General features: G+C 44.5%; 1 long non-coding RNA gene across 1 annotated transcript; it reads left to right on the top strand.

Moving 5' to 3' along the window:
- Window positions 1-12,581: 12,581 nt before the first annotated feature.
- Window positions 12,582-19,910, top strand: LOC115304126. Its single transcript, XR_003914323.1, has 3 exons — window positions 12,582-12,662; window positions 13,870-14,002; window positions 19,613-19,910. It is a non-coding gene; the product is annotated as an uncharacterized LOC115304126 (long non-coding RNA).
- Window positions 19,911-20,521: the final 611 nt, after the last annotated feature.

The raw sequence follows: 20,521 nt of genomic DNA, 5'->3' as shown, positions 1-20,521 counted from the left end.
AGATTCTTTGGTTCATAAATTCCACATTACAAACAAGGAAATGAGTTACAGAGGACATTAGGGAACAACTCTAAGTCCAATTCACTACATGATAGTGAGATTAAGCTTCAAAATCCAGGCCTCTTGGTTCATAGCTCAGTAGATAAGGCCACAACAAAGTCAGTCAGAAGGTTCGGAGGAATTTCATTAGCAAGAAAACAAATGAAAACAAAAAAAGCAAGAATGCACGCTGACAAGAGCTGATGCTACAACCCTAGACTTCCCCGTCACTAGCAAGACTAAGCAGGAGTGTGGGCACCACGGTTAATGCAACCAGTCAGCCTTGATGCTTAAAAAAAAAATTGCAAAAAATGTGAAATATCTCTCACCTTAAGTGAGCTGGACAGGAGCTAAGCACAAGGGAGGTGTTAGAAATGGCGAAGAGGCCCTTGTCTGGTTCACTGCGGCACTCCAGGTCAGCCACTGGAAATAAGCCGCGGCTCTGTGTTTGAACACAGGCCGCTCGGAGGCCAGATGGGAACACTTCACGGGGCTAAAAAGCATTTCTTCTGGGGCTGAAAAATTTATTCCAACTCATCTACAAACCTCTTTTTCCCTTCTCATCTTTAAGATTAGAAGTTGAATCACTAAGTTTTCTTCTTACTCCTTAACTAAAAAAAAAATTAATAATCTTTATTGTCTAAGCATCTTTGTAGATTCTGCTGGAAGCTACTATATAGTTGACTCAGTTGCTTTCCTAATAGCCTAGACTATGAACCCGTTGGTAAGCTGAGCTTTTAATGTTTAATATTTCAACATAATTACATTTGGGATGATCTTATTTCTCTTCAGAAGAGCTTGATCCTAAACCACTATAATAATCACCATAGCAAGTTGCTGCTTTGAATCAGAAATGGTTTAAAAAAAATTGGTAACTTAATTTTCAGCACATAACATACAACTTGTGTTTACTTCAAAATCAGAAATAGGGCTCCACTGACAGGGCTGGGGGGGGGGGGTTGAGGGGATGGGGGACTCTCTTTTTCATCAGGCAGTGGATTAAGAAGGCATCCTGCAGATTGTCCTAAAGCAAAAACCATCCTTCCATTTCTGCAGTGTGTGCGGCCTCTGACCAGCACTGAAATGTCACTAAATTTGAAATCATGCTCTAACACACCACCCCTAGCTTTGAGCTGTTAGAGGCACTGGTACAGGCAGAATCAGAAGCCGGCACCTGCAAAGCCCTAATGGTTTGGGCAGTAGGGACCAGATAGAAGAAAGCATGTAGGCTCGGGACAGCTTCCTGGAAGCCAGGTGTTAGCTTGTACTGCTGTGTCACTGTCAAGTTCATTTTCTAAGTGTTGCGGGCTAATTGACTAACCCTGTGAGTCAGCTGTGGTCACATGGCCTTCATATTGCAATGAATGTGTGAAACAAAAAAACAAATATTTCTTAGGCTTCTCAGTCAATTCAGTTCCTTTTTTCTTATTCACTTCTTTAATGGAACGTCTTTTTGATTATAGCAATGAGGAAATGGGTAATAGAGCTAAGAATGCATCTCCACTGACAAGTTTCAGGGGCGTGAAATACCTGCTGTCATGAGCAGAAACTGCCCCCTCCAGAGAGGATACAATGGACGTTCCCTCCTTTTGCTCCTCAACCGAGGGCCTCATGGTGTGTTGTGTCAGGAGATGGAGGTCATGTGGATATTAGAGGATAAAATCACATTCACATGCGGAAAGGGAGGGTTTTCCCGGTGGGGTGTGTGTGGTCATTCCCAGGGAAGGAGGCTGGACCTCAGTAGGGAGCCGGAAGTGGGAGGGGACAAGACAGGCGGACAGAAAGGGCACCCTCTTCTCCTCATAGCCTCCCTTGCCCTTGGGCTGGATTCAGACATAATATTCCAACCCCACCTCTGGGGAAAGGAATAAGATGGCCTCCATGAGAGAGGAAGCCTGGGGGCGAGGCGGCAAGGCACGTCCGCCGAGCGCCCGTGGGTGTCCCACGCTGCTGTCCGCATTGCTGTTGAGGCTTGCTTTAACCATCTTGGCTCAGCCGTGGTGTGGCTGGAAGGAATGACAGCTGGAGCTGTGAGTCTTTGCCTGGGTCAGCGTGTTACGTGTCTCGGGTGGAAGGTCCCAAAGGGAAGGTGAATGCTGGGAAGCAGAAGATGGTATGCGGCGGCCGGCCCCGGCTGCGCCCCTTCCTCTGGTGCTAACGTTTGCAGGCAGTTTGCACAGCAGATCCACACGGGACTCTTGAGCCAGACTTTGTGGGTTAATGTCTCAGTCTTATCACCGCTTACTGGTTGTTGACTTCAGTCGAGTTAGCCTCTCTCGGCCTCAATTTTATTGTCTATGAAGGAGGAATGATAACAAGTTGGTTGGAGAATTAAAGAGTTCTTTTAACAATATGCAAATACTATATAAGTGCTAGCTTTCGTTTTAAGATTAAGGATGCTGTTAGATTTCCTTACATCAGGATTCGTAGGATCACTGGAGAAATGGGTATGCGGCTGCGTGAGGCAAAGAAGGCCAAGGTAACAGGAAGAATGGGAAGATCAGAGAAAGGATGATGTGACCCCCATATGACAATGACTGTGAAATAGTTACAAAGGATACCCTGAACTGTGACCTCCAGGGGAAATTGTCATGGTATCCGTGTTTCCACCCAATGGGGAAAAGGTTAGGGGTGAGCTTTTAGCTTGGATTTAGGGCTCCTTTGATGGTAACAAAAGGAGTGGATTCAAATCAATCAAACCCCCATCCGCTCAATGAAATAAAAACTTTCTATATTGTACAATACAGTGACCTCAAGCACAGACTCTAAGAATATTTGGTGCAGCCACTCAAAAAGGAGCTGATGAAAACACTTAGTCAGTCATAAGGGGAGACTGGCTCTCATCTGATGTCCTCTTGTGACATATAAGGTCTGCTGGTCCCCCGCTGAATTAGCTTCCTAAGGCTGCCATAACAAATGACCACAAATCAAGTGGCATAAAATAAAAGAAATGTATTCTCTCACAGTTCTGGAGGCTGGAAGTCCACAATCAAGGAGTTGTCAGGGTTGATTCCCTGAAGGCAACAGTTAAGGTCCAGGATGAGCATGATGACCCCCCACTCCATCTCCAGCTGCAGATGGGAATTTCTGTGTCTCCCTCTCTCTCTGCCCCTGCCCAGCTCACTCTGAGTCTGCCTCTGACAGAGTGGGGTGTCTATGGCAGGGTTATGGTTTGCAAGTACTACGCCCAGCACTGGAGGGAGAAGACTGCATAAAAGACCATCTACATCTGTTTGTGCTGCCCTTTTTACACCTAACTGCTAAACCTCCATCAGAGAATTGCCCAGTCTCCTCGGGGCACACAGAGAGGAAGAACAGAGAGCCCAGCGCACAGGTCTTTTGCCCATAGAAACAGCCAATGCTCCTGAAGGCTGGCCCGAGGTGCCGGCACCTGACATGAAAGATGGCCTGTCACTAGACAGAAACAAGGATGACATTCCAAGCCACTTTATTTTCAAATGAGCGAAAGCAAATCAACGGCCCTGCCTTTTCATCTGGCATGGTATTTTCTCCATGCAGCGGCACTTAGCAACAGCTTCATCCCTCCTGATTAGTGCTGCCATTAGAGAAATGATTCCTCAGCACACTGAGTCATCTCAGATCCTGACAACTGTAACCATTCCAGATGGTGAGAACATCAACGACCATAATGGCCCTTCCAGTCAGCGTTTGCTGCGGATTGTTCTCGGAACCGCAGGGGACAGACAGCAGCTTGTAGCCTGGAGAGATTTACAAGGTGTGGCTGCACAGGAACAGCACGGATTCCACAAGCCACGTGTGGAAATCAGTCACTCTTCTTCAGAGTCACAACCTACGACCAGGGGCCACATCACAACACCAACCTTGAGAAGCAAAGATAAAAAAGCCTGGGGCAACCCAGCAAAATGCCGAGCAAGGCACATGAAACAGGTGCTCCGTCTGTCTCCGGGACCATGCCGTCAACACAAGCTCTTTGCCGGCTCCTTTAATACTGTCACGAGACCGATGCGCAGGCCTCAGAGGAAAAGACAGGCATCCAGTATGAATGTCTTTCGGTGTGAAGAAAAAGAAGTCATCTGCAATCATTCAGGTAGACAGCAAAAAGCCCAACAGCTTGGCATTTTGGATTTTCAGGGAAAGATACGCTAAGCTACAGAAAAATAAAGGCAGTTTTTAGAATTTGTGCAAATGACTTCACAAAGCTGGTTGAGCTGAGCAGTTTCCCTCCCACACCTGAATGTCTGGTTTAGAAGGGCTACGGGAGCGTACTAAGCACCACTGAATTTATTTTACCAATTTTCCAGCTACGTTACAAAAAATAGTACCGGGCGAAGGCTCATCATCATTACGGCACGGTGAAGTGCTCAGTTCACAATTGGTTGTTTAAAGTTAATAGTAGATCAACTGAGCAACTACTAAAAAGATGATGCATTGGCTTAATTCCGTGTTGTTACAAAGCCCAGCAGCTGAGTTAATATATACATGGAGATGTTGGCAGACCGCTCCTTTTGGTAATAATATTCATTTTTATGAATGGCTCATTTATTTTTTATATGTTCCTCTTTAGCCCTGCCCTCATTTCTCCCCTTTGTTGCTGAGCCTGGCTCCCGGGACGCTGAAGGTAGAGGGGGAGGGATAGCTCTGAATCTTAATGGAGAGAAAGCACAGGCTACTGCTTAGGATGGCTCTGCAGCAGTGAAAAATGGAGAGAAAAAAAATTAGGAAAACAAATTCGTGGCAGCAATTGGTTTCAGACGTGCCAGTCGGCTGATTATTTACTGAGTCTACACCCTGCGCCTCGTGGTAGGTGTGTTTGTTTCAAATCCAGGTGGTGACTCATCATTACAGTGAAATTCTCCCATCCACTCACTTCCTGCCGGAGGAAGCTGTAGATGTGCAAGGCATTTTATCTTTTTATCTAATCACCTGAAGAACAAGAGGAGCATACTTACTTGGGGGGAAGGGGGAGATGTACAGCCCTCAAAGGGAAATGCACTAGACCTTTGCCTTGGAAGTCATTGGAGCGTGGCGGAGAGGGGCTTATAGCTCCTCCAGCTTCTCTCTTGCAATTGCAGGTATGTTTACCGCAGGACCCAAAGGGCCTGATCATCACTGCTGAGCAGCTGCAGGATTTTCTCTGCCTACCAGGTTATCTGCTTTCCCCAGCTTTCTGAATGTTTACTGTGAAGAAAAGCCTGGAGGCTGTCCTCCATGATCCCAGGAGCTGTATCCCTCTTTGCTTGGCCCTCTCACCACACAGCCCTCCTGCGGAACAAAGATGCAAATGGGAAACTTGGGAAATGGAATGGCTAAGGAGCACGTTGGGGGTCACAGGCCACAGCTGAGGGAGAGCTGAGACTCTCCAAGACGTAAGAGAAGCAGTAGAGCCACGCAGTCTGGAACTTCCGCTGCAGAGTCTGGGATCCTGGGTCTCCTGCTTAAGAGACAGTGACCCTCAGCAAGTTATTTAATTAACCTCTCTGTGCTTCCATTTCTGGAAATTGAATACAGTCATAATAGCTCTCTCACAGGTGTGTCGAGAGGTTTACACGAGGTAGTACGAGTAAAGTACTGAAGATGTTGCCCAGCACAAAGTAAGTTTTAGCCACTGTTATGGGTATTTCAACTTCCTGTACTAAGCAGTCGCTAATTTAAACGCCAAAAAGTGCCCACATTACCTCAACTAGCAATAGGAAGAGCTCATCAGGGGAAATTAAGTCTCTTCCCCTCAGATCCATAATGAAGGGAGCTGGCCTGTGAAAGTATTGTACCGGGGTGCCGATGGAGCCACGTGTGAGTTTTCCCACTGGTGGAAAACTGAGAAAACCTCATCTACAGGACTCAGAGCTAGTCATGCCTCACTTGTATCAGCATCTCATCAAGTCTTGCGGGTCTCCCTTGGCACTGTGCAGAGGCTGCTAAAAATGCCCAGGAAGTCAAAGCAGACCTCACTGCCGGAGGTCTTATGCTTTGAAACAGATAAGACATTCATTCATAGGGAACAGTAAGCTAATGGAAAAGGCCGCCTCTGATCAAGCTTCCCCAGTGTGTGCTGAGATGCAAGTGCTCCGGAACTCAGGGCAGAGAGAGGCCGGTGCAAACAGCTCAGCCCTGGGAACCACAGTGCTAGTCCTTCAAACTTCTGCTCTTAGGGATGTTAGAGTACTTGCTTATTCTTTTTCTTTCTCTTCCTCCTTCTCCATCTCTGTCTTCTTTGAGAGTTTATTTGCAATATGTTTCAGAGGAAGATGCAGCACGCTGAGGCTGAGGCTCTTGGCAGATTTCTTCGTGGTCTCCAGATCTCCTGCTTCAGAATGATCTGACATGCTCATTAAGACAACTGGTTCTCTGGGTGCCTGGGTGGCTCAGTCAGTTAAGCATCTGACTTCAGCTCAGGTCATGATCTCATTGTTCACGAGTTCGAGCCCCAACTCAGTGCACCAGGCTCTGTGCTGACAGCTCAGACCCCGAAACCTGCTTCCGATTCTGTGTCTCCCTCTCTCTGCCCCTGCCCGGCTCACTCTGAGTCTGTCTCTCCTTCTCAAAAATACATAAACATTAAAAAAAAGAAAGACAGCTGGTTCTTGGGCCAAACCCCCTTTGGGGTGGTGACTCAAGACTTTGAGTTTTTAAGAAGCTGCTCAGATAGATGGTTTTTGGGCATACTTTGGTGTGAGAGCTGTTGAGGTGGAGCCGATTTAATCTAGCTGCTTTGTTTTGAAGATGGGGAAACTGAGGCCAGGGAAGTGAAGCATCTTTCCCAAAATCACTCAGCTAGTTAGTGGTAGAAGCACAACCCTGTACAAGAGGAAATACAGGAGTGCTCTGACTACAGAGAGGGCTTCTGGCTCTCTGGATGTGAAACCTTCCTAGACAGACAAGTACTAAGTTGTTTCCTCTCCTTCTGACAGATAGTTCTGGCCACAGCAGTATGGGACTTCTTGCCATATTTTACAACAGATATAAATTCTGCATTTCCAAATAAAACTGGAACGCGGAATACGCCTAAAGAAAATAAAGGAATTTTAATGAGGATCTCACGTAGTGTTTGCAGATCTTGCATGTTTCGTTTGGTAATTTAATGCTATTTTACCCTGATCATTGATATGGAATTGATGAAGTTTTTTTTTAAGATAGGAAAGAGGAGGCCATAAATATAATTATTTCCCAGCCTTTAAAATCCTGCAAGAATTAACACAAAACTGTAAAGCAGCAAAGAGTAGGTAATGACAGAGTTGGGGAAATGTCAGCAGCAAAGGAGGAAGGTAGGAACAATACAGCTGTGGTGCTGATATGTGTGCCTTACCTCAAAGTAACAATGTCTTAGAAAATGTCATCATGGCTCACGCATTTGTCATCATATTGAAAATAATTCAAGGCCAGAGTCTTTAACTATTGTCTCCTTTGGACTGTCCCAAAGCACCAAGCTCAGTCTTACATAAACACTCAAAATATGCTGCCTGATGAATGGGAGAGGAAGGCAGGGAGAAGGTGAGATAGTGAGACGGGTATGTGAGGGTGGGAAAGGGACACAGAAGTCAAGACGTGGAGGAAGTCTGTGTCTAGTTAATCTGTTATAGGATTGGTGCGTTTAGCAGGGGCGCGGGGATCACAGGGGAGAATGGCATGTTGGCAGGCAGACCACCAGGAGCCCAAGGAAGCACAGACTCTTAGTAGAGCCCATGTGGAAAGCTCTAGTGATAGACTCTAATGCTAGGGTGTGTAAGAAACCACCAAGCCAGCTTGAAATCTCTCAGCAAACAAACAGTAACAGTATCTAAGGTGGATAGCTGACTGCTGTAATTTCATTCATTCAGGTTTTATTTGTTCACTGATTTGGTTATTATAAAAACATTTCTTTCTAATAATAATGAAAAGAATGACTAAGTAATAAAGTGCCTGCTCTGGGCCATCACTCCATTACATAGACGAGGAGCTGAGGCTCAGAGAAACTGAGCTGGGTAACTTGCCCAAGGTCACGGTTCCACGCTAGCCTCTCCTTCGAATCACTGCATGAAGCGAGCCTTTATGCAGGCATGTTCATCCAGAGCTGCTCCAAACCCTCCCCACGTTCTGTTCCATCGCTTCGTCCAGGGAGTCTGGTTCTCCCCTAAACTCCACCCCCCACTTGCTGTGTGAATTCTGCCAACCCCCTTTATTTCTATGGGTCAAGTCTCTTCATCAGCAAAGTGCAAAGGTTGTATTATGTGATTACTAAAATTCCTTGCTCCTCTAAAAGTCTGTGTACCTATAACTGGATACTCACTGCTGTCAAGTGGGGGAACATTTATGAAACTGCACATTTCTCTCATGACCTCAACTATCTCATCTAGGCTGTGGCTTCTTGTGGCGGAATCAGCCATTGCCCACCCAATGGACATTGTTCTTAATACAACCCTCGACTTTCTTCAAGGTAGCAATGCACCCATCTAAAGGACTGCGTTTTCCAGCTTTACTTAAAGCAGATGCACTGCTTTTCTAGTGTTTTCGGCCAATGAGATGTAAGTGGATCGGGCTTTCAAGTCAGCGCATCTCACCTTCCCTCTTTTTCCTTCTTGCCAGAAAGACGGGCTTGATGACCAGAGCTCCAGCAGCCATCTGGGGCCAATGGCAGCTTTGAGGATAGAATCTACATGCTAAGAACAGTGGCATAGCAAGATAAAGACCGTGGTCTCCAATCACCATGGAGCCACCATCCCAGCCCTGGACATCCTACCTCCACATTTCTTTTAGGTGAGACAACAATAATCCCTTCTTTTGGATTTTCTGCTACATGCAGGCAACTAATTTTCACTAATATGCCCACAAACTTATCACTCTTCCTTTCTCTAGCTATAATATTTCTCTTAAATTATAGTGTTAAATTTGCTGCAGCCTGCTGGCACTTCCAAATCAATGTGTACAATGCTAGATTCATAATCTGAAAAACATAACCTAAAAAAAGCACTTTCTCTTCTGTTCCCTGTTGCAGCAAATGGCAACAGCACATTTCCTGCCACTAGTGTTCAAGGCCTGGTGTTAGTTTTCATTCCCCTTATTCAGTCAGTTGCCAAATCCCGTTGATGCTCCATTCACTGATCTAACATTTTGAAGGCATACTAGCTCAAAAGACGATTGGCACTGGTGCTGGGGGCACTAGAATAAGGCAGACAGACATTTATTGGTTCTCACAATGCTTGCTATCAAGGGCAGAGATTGTCTATTCACATGAAGCTTATAACCAGGACAAGCATTAGTTGTACAATCACGCAAACAAATGTGAAATTGCAATGGCACCATGTGCTACAAAGAAAAGGCCGAGAACATACAATGGGGGCCAGGGAAGGCTTTGACTAGGCTGAAGACTGAAGGATGGGTGGACCTAATTTGAGTAGGGAGGAGTCTGGGGTGGCAGAGGTACATTTCAGGCAGAGGAAAGAGCGCGTGAGGAAGTCTGAGGAAGGAAGGGGCAGGGCACACTCCAGGGGCTAAAAGAAGGCTGTTGGCTACAGCACTAGGAGCCATGAAGGAGCCAAGAGGCAAAGGTGGTGTTCTGACAAATATTGAGGACTTTGAGCTTCATTTGAAAACCAAAGGGGAGGCATTTGAAGGCTTTCTAGTGACCAGGTCATATTTGCTGTGCCCTTCCTATTTCCTTTCTCCTCTTTCTTTAATTTCCTGTTGCTTGCTTCTCTCCATGAAACTCGCCCTCCATATAGGAGGATCATTCTTCCATTCTTCCAAATCCCACTGCTGAGTATTTTGCTCTCATTCTCAAAAGTCTTCAAGAGCTCCTTAGTCCTGCAGGGTGAAATTCAACCTCCCAAGCCAGAGTTCAAGGCCCCAGCTTCCCGGTGTCAGCCTCCTCACGGGCCACTCTCCCTCACGCACCCTGTGTGCCCCCAGCCACTCTGTGCTGTCCTGCGCTCCCTGACTTTGTGATTTCTCTCCTGCTCTTCCCTAGGAAATGGAAGGCCATTTTCTTGAATGGCTGTTTGTCACACCCTCGTCCTTTAAGACCTTGCTCCCTCAGGTTCTGCCTGTTGTCCCAGCCTAGTCGTCTCTCCCCCTCTGTGTCTCCGAGCCCTATATCTGCTGCTCCCCCGAGAACTTGTCACTACGCATTTGGGCACAAGCCTTATCTCCCAAAACAGCTTGATGGGAGGATACTGGCTACTTCTTTTCTTTTTTCTTTTTTAAAAAAAAAGGTTTTTTTAATTTATTTTTGAGAGAGAGAGAGAGAGAAACAGCGTGAGCAGAGGAGGGCCAAAGAGAGAGGGAGACACAGAATCCAATGGCAGGTTCCAGGCTCTGAGCTGTCAGCACAGAGCTCGATGCGGGGCTCAAACCCACGAACCGTGAGATCATGATGTGAGCCGAAGCCGGACGATTAACTGACTGGGCCACCTAGGCGCCCCTGGCTGCTTCCTTTCTGCACCCAATAGGTCCCACTGTGCCCTACTAGGGAAAGGGGCTCAGCAAATGTCAACTGAAGGAACAAATGAATCATACTCAGATATGTGGGCAAAATGCCCTTCGGGGTCACCCTTCACATAATTCCTTTGGAGTCCATGAAAATGGCGCATCTGCATGGTGAACCTGGTGACATGCAGACTGCTTTTAGAAACAGACCAGCTGGGTTCAAATTCCAGCTCTATCACACACTACCTGTGTGCCATGAGCAAGTTACCTCATCTCTCTGTAAAATGGGGGTGATAATAAACTTACTTGGGGACTTAAGTGAGTTAGTTCCCATGTAGCATGTCAAAAAGTATCTGTCACAGAGTGAGTACTCAGTAAAAGTCTTCAGCATCACGCTGTCATTCCCAGGTGGAATGACGCTCACTAGGTGACAGTGACTTCTGTGATCCAATGACCTACAAAATGGTGCCTAGGGCCAGACTGCTGGGCACTGTGATTTCCTACAGGCCGTTCCACAGGGGAGCCTCCCAACAGCTCTGTATCTGGACAAAATGAGCCTGGCAGGTCCTTCATCTTAATCCATGGACTTTCAGTTTATGCCCCTTCAGCCTCTGGACTGTGGTCTCCAAAAGGGCAGAGATGACAAGAGTGGTGGCCAGCACTATACCGGCCGTTCCATACCCTGGGCACTCACTGTTCAGGGTGTTCACATGGATCCGTTCGTGCAGGTTCTCAAAACAGTCTTGTGAGGCAAGTATGGTGCAGAGAGGTTCGGTAACCTGTCCAGAAGCGTGGAGCCAGCATCTAAACCTAGCAGTCGGCTCCAGAGGCTACAGGCTTTCCCATGCCATCTCACCTCTCCTCTGTATCTCCATTACCTGGCACACAGTAGGCTCTCAAGAAATGTCTTCCGCATGAATGGTTCCCAGTGGCATCTTCAGGGAAGACTTCTAGGGTTTTCTCTCTCTCCAGGATTTCTGACTCGTCCCCTCTAAACCCACCCAGCAGCTGCTCTCCACAGGAAGGCACGCTCTCTTGGGCTTGAGGCAGTGGCCCTGGGTGACCCCACCATGGTTCCCTCTCAGCCTCCTTCTCGCATTCCCTTTCTTAGAAAGAGTTGCTGGAGACACCACATCACTCCTAAGAATAGAAATTGTCTTGCTAGGCTGGTGGAATTAAGAACTATTTTCTCGAGGGGAGGGGCGGATTTTAACTGGACTTTATCCTCAATAGTTTTTTTTAATTTATAAAAAGTATATGTATTAGCTGAAGAAACTGTGGCAACTACAGAAGTATCCAAGGGACAGAATTTAAAGGGAGGATATTTTTGCTCTTTATTCAAAATATTCTTTAATATTTAAAGTAAAAAAATAAAAATGAAAAGAACCCAAGTGATTAGACATTATGCATTAGGTAGAGGAAAAGTCTTTCTAGATCTGGATTGTTCTCATTCAGCTTCGCAAGACCTTGACAACTGCTTTAATACCTTGCTCCTGTCCTAAAATGGTGACATGACCCATAAGGTAAAGGCAGAGTTTCAAAAACTGCCCTGATTCTCCCATAGTCCCTGAAGAGAAATGGCCAAAGTGTGTCTGCATTCAGCCAGGGTCCGGGAATGCACGCAGAAGAAAAACTATACGTCCCACACTGGCAAGGCTTTGAGGGCTTCTTACCAACCCTCCCGAAGAACCTTTCTTTTCTTTTCTTTTTCTTTTCTTTTCTCTTCTCTTCTTCTCCTCTCCTCTCCTCCCTTCTCCTCTCCTCTCCTCTCCTCTTCTCTTTTCTTTTCTTTTCTTTTCTTTTCTTTTCTTTCTGTTTACAAAAAGTGGTCCTGGTCATATACACCTACATATATTCATGCAGTTTGCAACTGACTTTCAAAAGACACTCCTATGCTGTAAGAATATTGGATTTTTCCTGAGTTCTGCCTCCGTTAATGAAAACTTACCCACTCTGATTTTTGTCACATAAATTACAAAGGTGATACAAATTTATGGATCTAAATGTAGAACTTTTAGAAAATATTAAAAATGTGCAAAGAAGTCAATGAAAAGCGTCTGTAGATCCACCTTCCTGAGAACCTGGCCCACTCTGGAGTTGTGGCTCTGAATGTGGATAGGTGGAATGTGGAATGTGGAATGGAAAGGAAGAACACGTGTGGGTGGATGTCTGTGTGCTTGGCTGGTCCCAGGTGCCCTGCATGTGGTCATGGCACTCCGATCCCCTTTAGAAACTGCTTCCTCGTGAGTCCTCTTCCCCACAACCAACAAACCAACCAATGTGTACCCCCCACACACACACCCCTCTGGTAGTACAAGGACATGTCAACTCCAGTCAGTCCCAATATCATTTTCATAAAGCCCAGACAGTCTAATCTAATTCCTTCTGGGGGACTTTTCTTAATTGGGGGAGAGAAAGAGCTTACCTCTGCTCTGGTGGTAAGGAAGGAAAGATGAGCTCCCTGGAGCTACTAGCTTCAATAGTCGTAGCCTCGTGGAGAAAGTTGTTTCGGACAATGAAGGGAAGACAAAAGTACAGACGAGTCCTTCATCAGGTTTGAGTCCCTGGGCTGGCTCTTCCTCTCTGTAGCGGAACCTGCTTCTGGTTGTCTCTGAGCGCAGTGACTTCCTGCCTTTGCCCAGTTTGGTTACCTGAGCTTAAACCTTTCTTTTGGTCTGAGGTATGTTGAGTTGGAAAATCTCTCGTGGAATCAAAAGCCTTGTTTAAACACATCTGTGTTACACACAAGGAGAAAACATTAGGGAGGTGCTTTATTTAGGATAAAATTTTTAAATGTATTCAAAAGAAAGCATCAGGCCTTGCGCTCCGGGTGCCTCGTGTGGCCTGCTCTGGATCTGACCAGAGATGTAGGTGGCATGCCCCTTCTCAGACAATCCAGCTAGCTGCCACCGCTCTCACAGCTCTGATAGGGGTTGGGGGAGGTGGCCCAGTACTGTGGGAGCACGAGTCATAGCCTAGCCTTGTTATTCATGCCGTTTCTTTAGAACTGGGTTTCTCAACTTGACGGGGAGGAGGGCCAGCTCTGCCATAGAGAAGGTAGTGTTATCTAGTGTCCTTTCTGCCCTGCCACCATTAAGCCAGGTGGACCACCATTCCCCGTGCATCCAGTGGCCAATGCAGGGAGACTCTGGATAGCTCAGCTCCATTATGGAAATCACCCAGACCCCACTTCACCTTATTCCCAACCCTTTCTAGTCTGCTTTTGTCTAACTCCTGTTTCAGATTAGTGTCCTGGATTGTGATTCCTATCCTGCCCCTTTGCTTTTCACAACTAATCTTGGTTTCACCTGTTGAGCCAGAGAACTCCCCCAAGAACTTTGTCTCACATTTTCCCTGCCCCCTGCTTCAGACCACTGTGTTCCCCTTCTTTGGGCTCCAGCCCCTCTCAGAACACAAATCTTGACATTAATTCATTTGGCTGCCTCCCAGGTATATCTATCCCTCCCGGGTCCCTGAATGCAGAGGGCTGGGGAGTATAAACAAAGAGGAAGGATGGAGGTCCATCTGGAACGGAACAGAAAGGTCCATCTGGCTTACAAACAGGAAGGCACATTCACATGAGGTAAAAAGCCATTAGTCACTGCATGTAACAAGATGGAGGAATTTCTTTACAGATTTGTGGTGGTGAGAAATAAATGGGTCCCATAGTTTACTATCTTGCTCCATTAGGTGGGTTGGTTGGCTTCATCTGCATTGAGTGCTGGCTGGGAAATGTTTAAGGAGGATTTACACCATCTCTTATTTTGTTCATCTGTCTTCTTATCCAGGGAAGAAACAATCCATATCTTGCTTGTATCATTACCTAAAATAGATCATTTACTCTTTTCATTAATACAACTTGTATTTCTTTTCCCAATGGATATTCTAGAGAGCAAAGAAGAGGAGCCCAGAGCTGAGCCAAAAGAGCATTTTGAGAGGGTTTCAATGACCTCTGGGTCCCCTCCAAATTGGGGCCACCTTTTCTCCTCCATCTCCACTTGTTTATTTCAATTTTGATTGTTCTCTGCCACCTTCTGGATTGGATTTAAGATAACTGGAAATAAAAAGCACATACAAAAGGACAATTTCAGGGCTGCCTGGGTTGCTCAGTTGGTTAAGTTTCCGACTTCAGCTCAGGTCATGATCTCACAGTTCGTGGGTTCGAGCCCCGTGTCACGCTCTGTACTGAATGCTTGCTCAGGGCCTGGAGCCTGCTTTGGATTCTGTGTGTCCTTCTCTCTCTGCCTCTGCCCCACTCATGCTCTGTCTCACTCTGTCTCTCAAAAATAAATAAATGTAAAAACAAGGGTAAAAACAAAAAGGACAATTTCAAATAAAGATTAAAAAATGATATCAGAATCAATTAGTTAGAAGGTGAGGGAAAGACAAACTGGAAACGTGGGTAGAAAATGGTGGGCCGGGGCACCTGGGTGGCTCAGTCAGTTAAGTGTCCGACTTCCGCTCAGGTCATGAACTCGTGGTCTGTGAGTTTGAGCCCAGCATGCGGCTCTGTGCTGACAGCTCAGAGCCTGGAGCTTGCTTCCAATTCTGAGCCTCCCTCTCTCTCTGTCCCTCCCCCACTCATTCTCTCCCTCCCTCTCTCTCTCAAAATAATAAATAAACATTAAAAATTTTTAAAAAAGAAAATGGTAATGGGCAATAAGCAATTCTCTTTCACTGATGCTAAAGACTGACTAGTACTCCAGTAAGGGTTGTACAGAGACGCTTAGCTCAGTAGTGAGTGGTTTTTCCATGATTACTGAGCATTTCCTAGTGCCAAGCACCCACTGTTCAGGATACAGAGATGCCTAACATTTTTAAATCCCCAACCTCAAAGTGCTCACAATCTAATCTGGTCCCATTATAACTTTCTGTACTGAGAATAGTCATAAGTTTCTATGTGTCTGACCCACCCACAGACTGTTCTATGTTCTATGTCATGCCTCATGTAGTTGGTGAAACCTACCCAGAATTATTGGACCAGAGATGTATGTCTAAGCCAAAGATAGCCAGGCACTGGACTCAAGAGAAATCAAATATTCCTAGGGACACGCCATGTGAGATTGCTTGTCATATTTCTTCTATGAGGCCATGCAAGTTTTGGCAGATCATGTTTTCCAAAATGCCTATAACATATCTCCTATCCCACCTGCTCTTGACACTGCTCATATTGAATTGGTGGCGTTTATGTTCTCTCCCCCTTGAACTTTGTGACTGCTTCTAATGGCAGAGTATGGCAGAAGTGACAATATGTGACTTCTGAATCGAGCTTATAAAAACGCCATGTACTTCCACCTTGTTCTTTTGGGATGCTACTCTTGAAACCCAGGAACCATGCTCTGTGGCAACCATGGAGAAGCCCATGTAGTAGGAACCAAGGTGGCTGGCCCACACACCTGGCTGGGTTCCAATCAAACAGCGGGTACCCCTTGCCGGCCCTGTGAATGAGCCGTCTGAAAGCCGACGCCCCCAGTCCCAGTTCAGTTTCCCAGCTAGTGCTGGGCAGAGATAGGCGATTCCCAATGAACTCCCTCCCCCCAAATTGCAGACTCATGAGCAAAATAAATGGTTGTTGCTGGTTTTAAGCTACTAAATTCATTTATTTTGGTTTTTGTTATTGTTGTTTTGTCCTTGGTTTAAGCTACTAAGCTTTAAGGTAGTTTGTTAAGTAGCAATACATGGCCAAAATACCAACTCAATCAGATTTTCTCTCTTGGAAAGTATGAATGCTTCCAAAGGTGGGACTCTTGAACTCAGGCTGAATCTTCAACAATGCGGCTTTCCCTCTTCTGCACAAGTCCTAGGTACATGCCAAGCTTGACTGTTCTGAAGGCCACAATGACTATGGCTATTGAAGAGGTAATTTTTCAAGAAACGCTAAATTCTTTCACGTGCCAGCATGGAACACCTGTGTCCAAGACTATTTGGCCTCTTGATTGCAACCTTAAAGAGTACAACCACTATCCTGGTGACCTGAGCTCCAGCAAGTGGGATTTTATTTTTTTACTCAGTGACCAAATCCTTACCAGAACCAGGCCAGATACTAGGCGTTCTTTGGTTTTGGTTTTGGTTTTTTGTTTTTTACCTTATCACCACTCTTCCAAACCTTGGCACTTTTTTTTTTTTTTTTCCGTCATGATATACCATTTCTACTGGTCTTGCCGTCCTTCCTTCACCGCCCTCCTGAAGCTTCTGTTACTTCTTGCCTGACTGTGCCCATCTTCAGGCCTCCTTGGCAATGATTGACACCTTCTTAAACAGTCTCCTATTGCTAATTACTGGGAAGGCAGTTTAGTGGAGCAGTTTAAATCATGTGCTTTGGGGTTGGGAAGACATGGGACAAATTCATGAGTTCTCTAATCTTGTCAAAGCGTATTGTGAGAGGCGTCTGAGTGGCTCATTCGGTTAAGCATCTGATTCTTGACTTCGGCTCAGGTCATGATCTCACGGTTCCTGAGATGGAGCCCTGCATTGGGCTCTGCACTGACAGCCTAGAACCTGCTTAGGATTCTCTCTTCCTCTCTCTCTGCCTCTCCCGCACTCACATTTGTGTGTTTGCATGCGCACTCTCTCTCTCAAAATAAGTATTTTTTTAAAGTATATTGTGAGGATTAAAATGAGATGATATATGGTAAGTGCTTAGCACCTTATGTCCAGGATTGCTACCTCATCAGATACCCAATATTCTTTCACTGCTTTGAGAAGCAGACCCTTATTTTTGGGTGTGATAACGTACCAAGCCTGGGACCTGTACCAGCCCTGAAGTTCCCTGCTGCCTTGCAGACAAGTTGGCTAATGAGATGTAGGCCAAGTTGTTTCAACAGGCTGGCAGGAAAGCTCTTTATAGGGGCTCGCCCCTGTGCTGGTTCCCTTTCTCTCCTTCTTGTGGACACCTGGCTGGGGCATGTGTATCACAGGGTGCCCCTGAGGATGGGAGCTCTGCCCTAATGGAGGGGGAGAGAGTAGGAAGGAATCTAGGGCCCAGATGACCGTGGAGTTACCACACCAGCTTACCTCTCTACCTTTTCACGTGTGGCCAAAAAAGACCCTGCTTAAAACAATTTCGTTTTTTGTGTCTAGTATTAGAAGCTGAACTTAATTCCCAAATGATACACACAGTAAGGGCTGGCTAGTATTATTGTGCTCGCTTCGTACCCCTTCCCTAATGCTTGTGGGGCTGTCTTTGAGTCCAAGCCATCTTGAGGCTGATCCACCCACCACTTCATTGCATAGTCACTCTGGATTATACAGGAAGGATGTACACCCTGCAGCAGACTCTACGGGCATATTAAGGCTATGATTGACCAGGTTTTACTTTAGTTGGGGCCTTGAGGAGGAACCTTTCTGCTCATTGTTTATCAAGGTACTGACTGTTTTTTGTGATGTGCAGGAATGCATCCTTATTCACGACGTCTTCACATTATATATGTATTATGAGCGTACGTGTCAGCCTTGCTCCAATTATTATAATGTCAAGGTGTAGAAAATTAAATTAGAATTAAAGACATGAAGAAAAGTGAGATATTAGGAAAAAGAGAAGGCTTTAGCTCTAAGATTTTTCTTAAAATTATATTATTATTATTTAATTTTAGAGAGAGAGAAAGCATGAGCAAGGGAGAGGAGCAGAGGGAGAGACAGAGAGAGAGACAGAGAGAGAGCAGGGGGGATCCCAAGCAGGCCCTGCACTGTCAGTGCAGAGCCCAACCTGGGGTTCAACTCATGAACTGTGACGTCATGACCTAAACTGAAACCAAGAGCTGGATACTCAACTGACTGAGACACTCAGGCACCCCTAAGATTTTTCTATTTTTACTAAAAATGCTTTTAAAATTATATTCCACAAACAATTAAAATTTCATTTCTCAATCTAAAAATATTTTGTAAAGAAAAAGGCAAGAATATGTTCTAACATCTTTTAGGTATGCAGAAAATCCAATGAATTTTTAAAGTGGACATTTTTGTGTAAAGCAGGTTCAATTCAATAAGAACTTTTAAAATTGGCATTACTTCATTTATTTAAAGAGGTGTGTGGATTGTTGCACGTTGGTGGCCCAGTCAGTTAACACTCCGACTACAGCTCAGGTCATGATCTCACAGTTCGTGAGTTCGAGCCCTACCTCAGGCTCTGTGCTGATTCTGTGTCTCCTCCTCTCTGTCCCTCCCCTATTCATGCTCTCTCTCCCTCTCACTCTCTCTCTTTCAAAAATAAATATTAAAAATTTTTAAAAAGAAGTGTATGGATCAAAACATAATTATAAAAGGTAACAATCCTTTGTTTTCATAGCTACAAGTCAAATTAAAAGAATTTCCTTTAAAAAGATGTATAATTCACTCCTTTATTCTTAGTCAACAACATTTTAGTAAGCAATACCTTACTTTCAAATAAGCATTTATCTTAAGTGTTGCTATACATTAATTACATAGAAACTAATGTCAAAGGTACTCTTTACTCCTATCTTACAGTGCTTTATTTTTCAATTAAATTCAGAAATGCTTTTCCATATAACACTACTGAATGAACACGTTAGCACACCAACATGTGTGTACTTATTTATTTTTTATAAAAAATCATACAGCTGGGTATAATTTATACATACATAATGAATATCTGACATTTCTAAAGCCATAAACTATAAATAAGGAAAAATATTATTACATATATTATTCTCAGCATACAGGGCAAGAGAAAATAACCTAACACCTATAAGCAGTCTTAAAACTTTAGTAGTTTTGCAAATCAGTTCTAATCAATAATGATGGGACCATTTCTTACATGAAGCTTATAGGACAAAATTTATACGTTGAAGCCAAGTGATAAATATAACATCTGATTATCTTATTAACCTTCTGAAAAAATACTTCTATTACGTGAAAAACGAGAGTCTAACATAGTATTTTTACATTATTTTCACTTAACTTTAAAAACAAGATGCATACATGCAAAATTATTAGTGATCTACCAGATTATTTTTTCACTCATGGGAAAACTATAACCTCTGCCCTCTCTGAAGGTTAACACTTATTAAACATGCAGAACTTTCCCATGTTCTTGATGTTATTTATAATGTCAAGGGTTTCACTGAAGTCAGAGTAATATAGTGATTACTCTCCCCTGATCTTTCTTTATACCGGAAAAAGTGTTGCTTACTATTTGTAGTTTCTAAGTACCACTCATTTCGTTCTTTCCATGCAGACCAAAGAAGTGAAAATGTGAAGAACATGTTTTTTGTAAAAGGCTTAATTACTACGTATTAAGTACCAAAGGCCGGTGATGAGTATGTGATGAGATGTGAGGAACAGAACTGCCCGAGCTCTCCACACCTGACGTCCAACTGGAAAAAGTACCCGTTCACCTTTGGTTGTCAACGACTCAGCGTTGTGTTTCTAAACTTGTACAGCACTGGAATGAAAGCCTTCATGTTATTGGATGTGCTTGGGCTTAGAAATTTAACTTCTTACGATGCCATTTCAAAAAGAGCTTAAAGCATCTATAGAATTGATTTTAAAAGGTTTTATTTTATATAATTGTATGGATTGCTATCTCATGAATATGACACGCTATTTAGAAAAGGTAACAGGGCAAAACACAAAACAAGCCAAGAGACCCCACCAAGTGTCTACAAATAGCTACTCCCAAAAGGACTAGGAGGAAAATAAAATTTCAGTGCCCGACAGGACAGGACTAAGGCAATCTCATAGAGCTGCTCAAACAAGCAAAGTAATTTAGGCAATTCACTGTCTGGATCATGCAATTATTAATAACAAATTTGACTAATTCCGTTACACACTATTATGCAGTGACGCTTCTGGTTATTTTAAGATGGAAGAAATGTAACCTCTAAGTAAAGCTACTCTGGCCTGCCTGCTGTATATACTAAACGGAACCCCAAGGTTAATCAGAGTATCTTCTGACTGTGAAAAAGTAGCATGTGTACATTTAATTCAGTGTAAAAGTCAAAGTTTTCCCCACAATGAGAATATGAGCAGTGTCTTCTCAGTATGAAACTATGTCTTAGCACTCCTCTACCTTCAGAATCTGTATTAATTCTGACAGAAACTGAAACTAAAGTCTATATTGTATGTTTACTCATCATAGGGGCCT

The sequence above is a fragment of the Suricata suricatta genome, chromosome 1, assembly GCF_006229205.1.
Source record: "Suricata suricatta isolate VVHF042 chromosome 1, meerkat_22Aug2017_6uvM2_HiC, whole genome shotgun sequence".
Classification (NCBI taxonomy): Eukaryota; Metazoa; Chordata; class Mammalia; order Carnivora; family Herpestidae; genus Suricata; species Suricata suricatta.
Note: the sequence above shows the minus strand (reverse complement) of the source record. Positions and strands in the feature narration are given on the sequence as shown.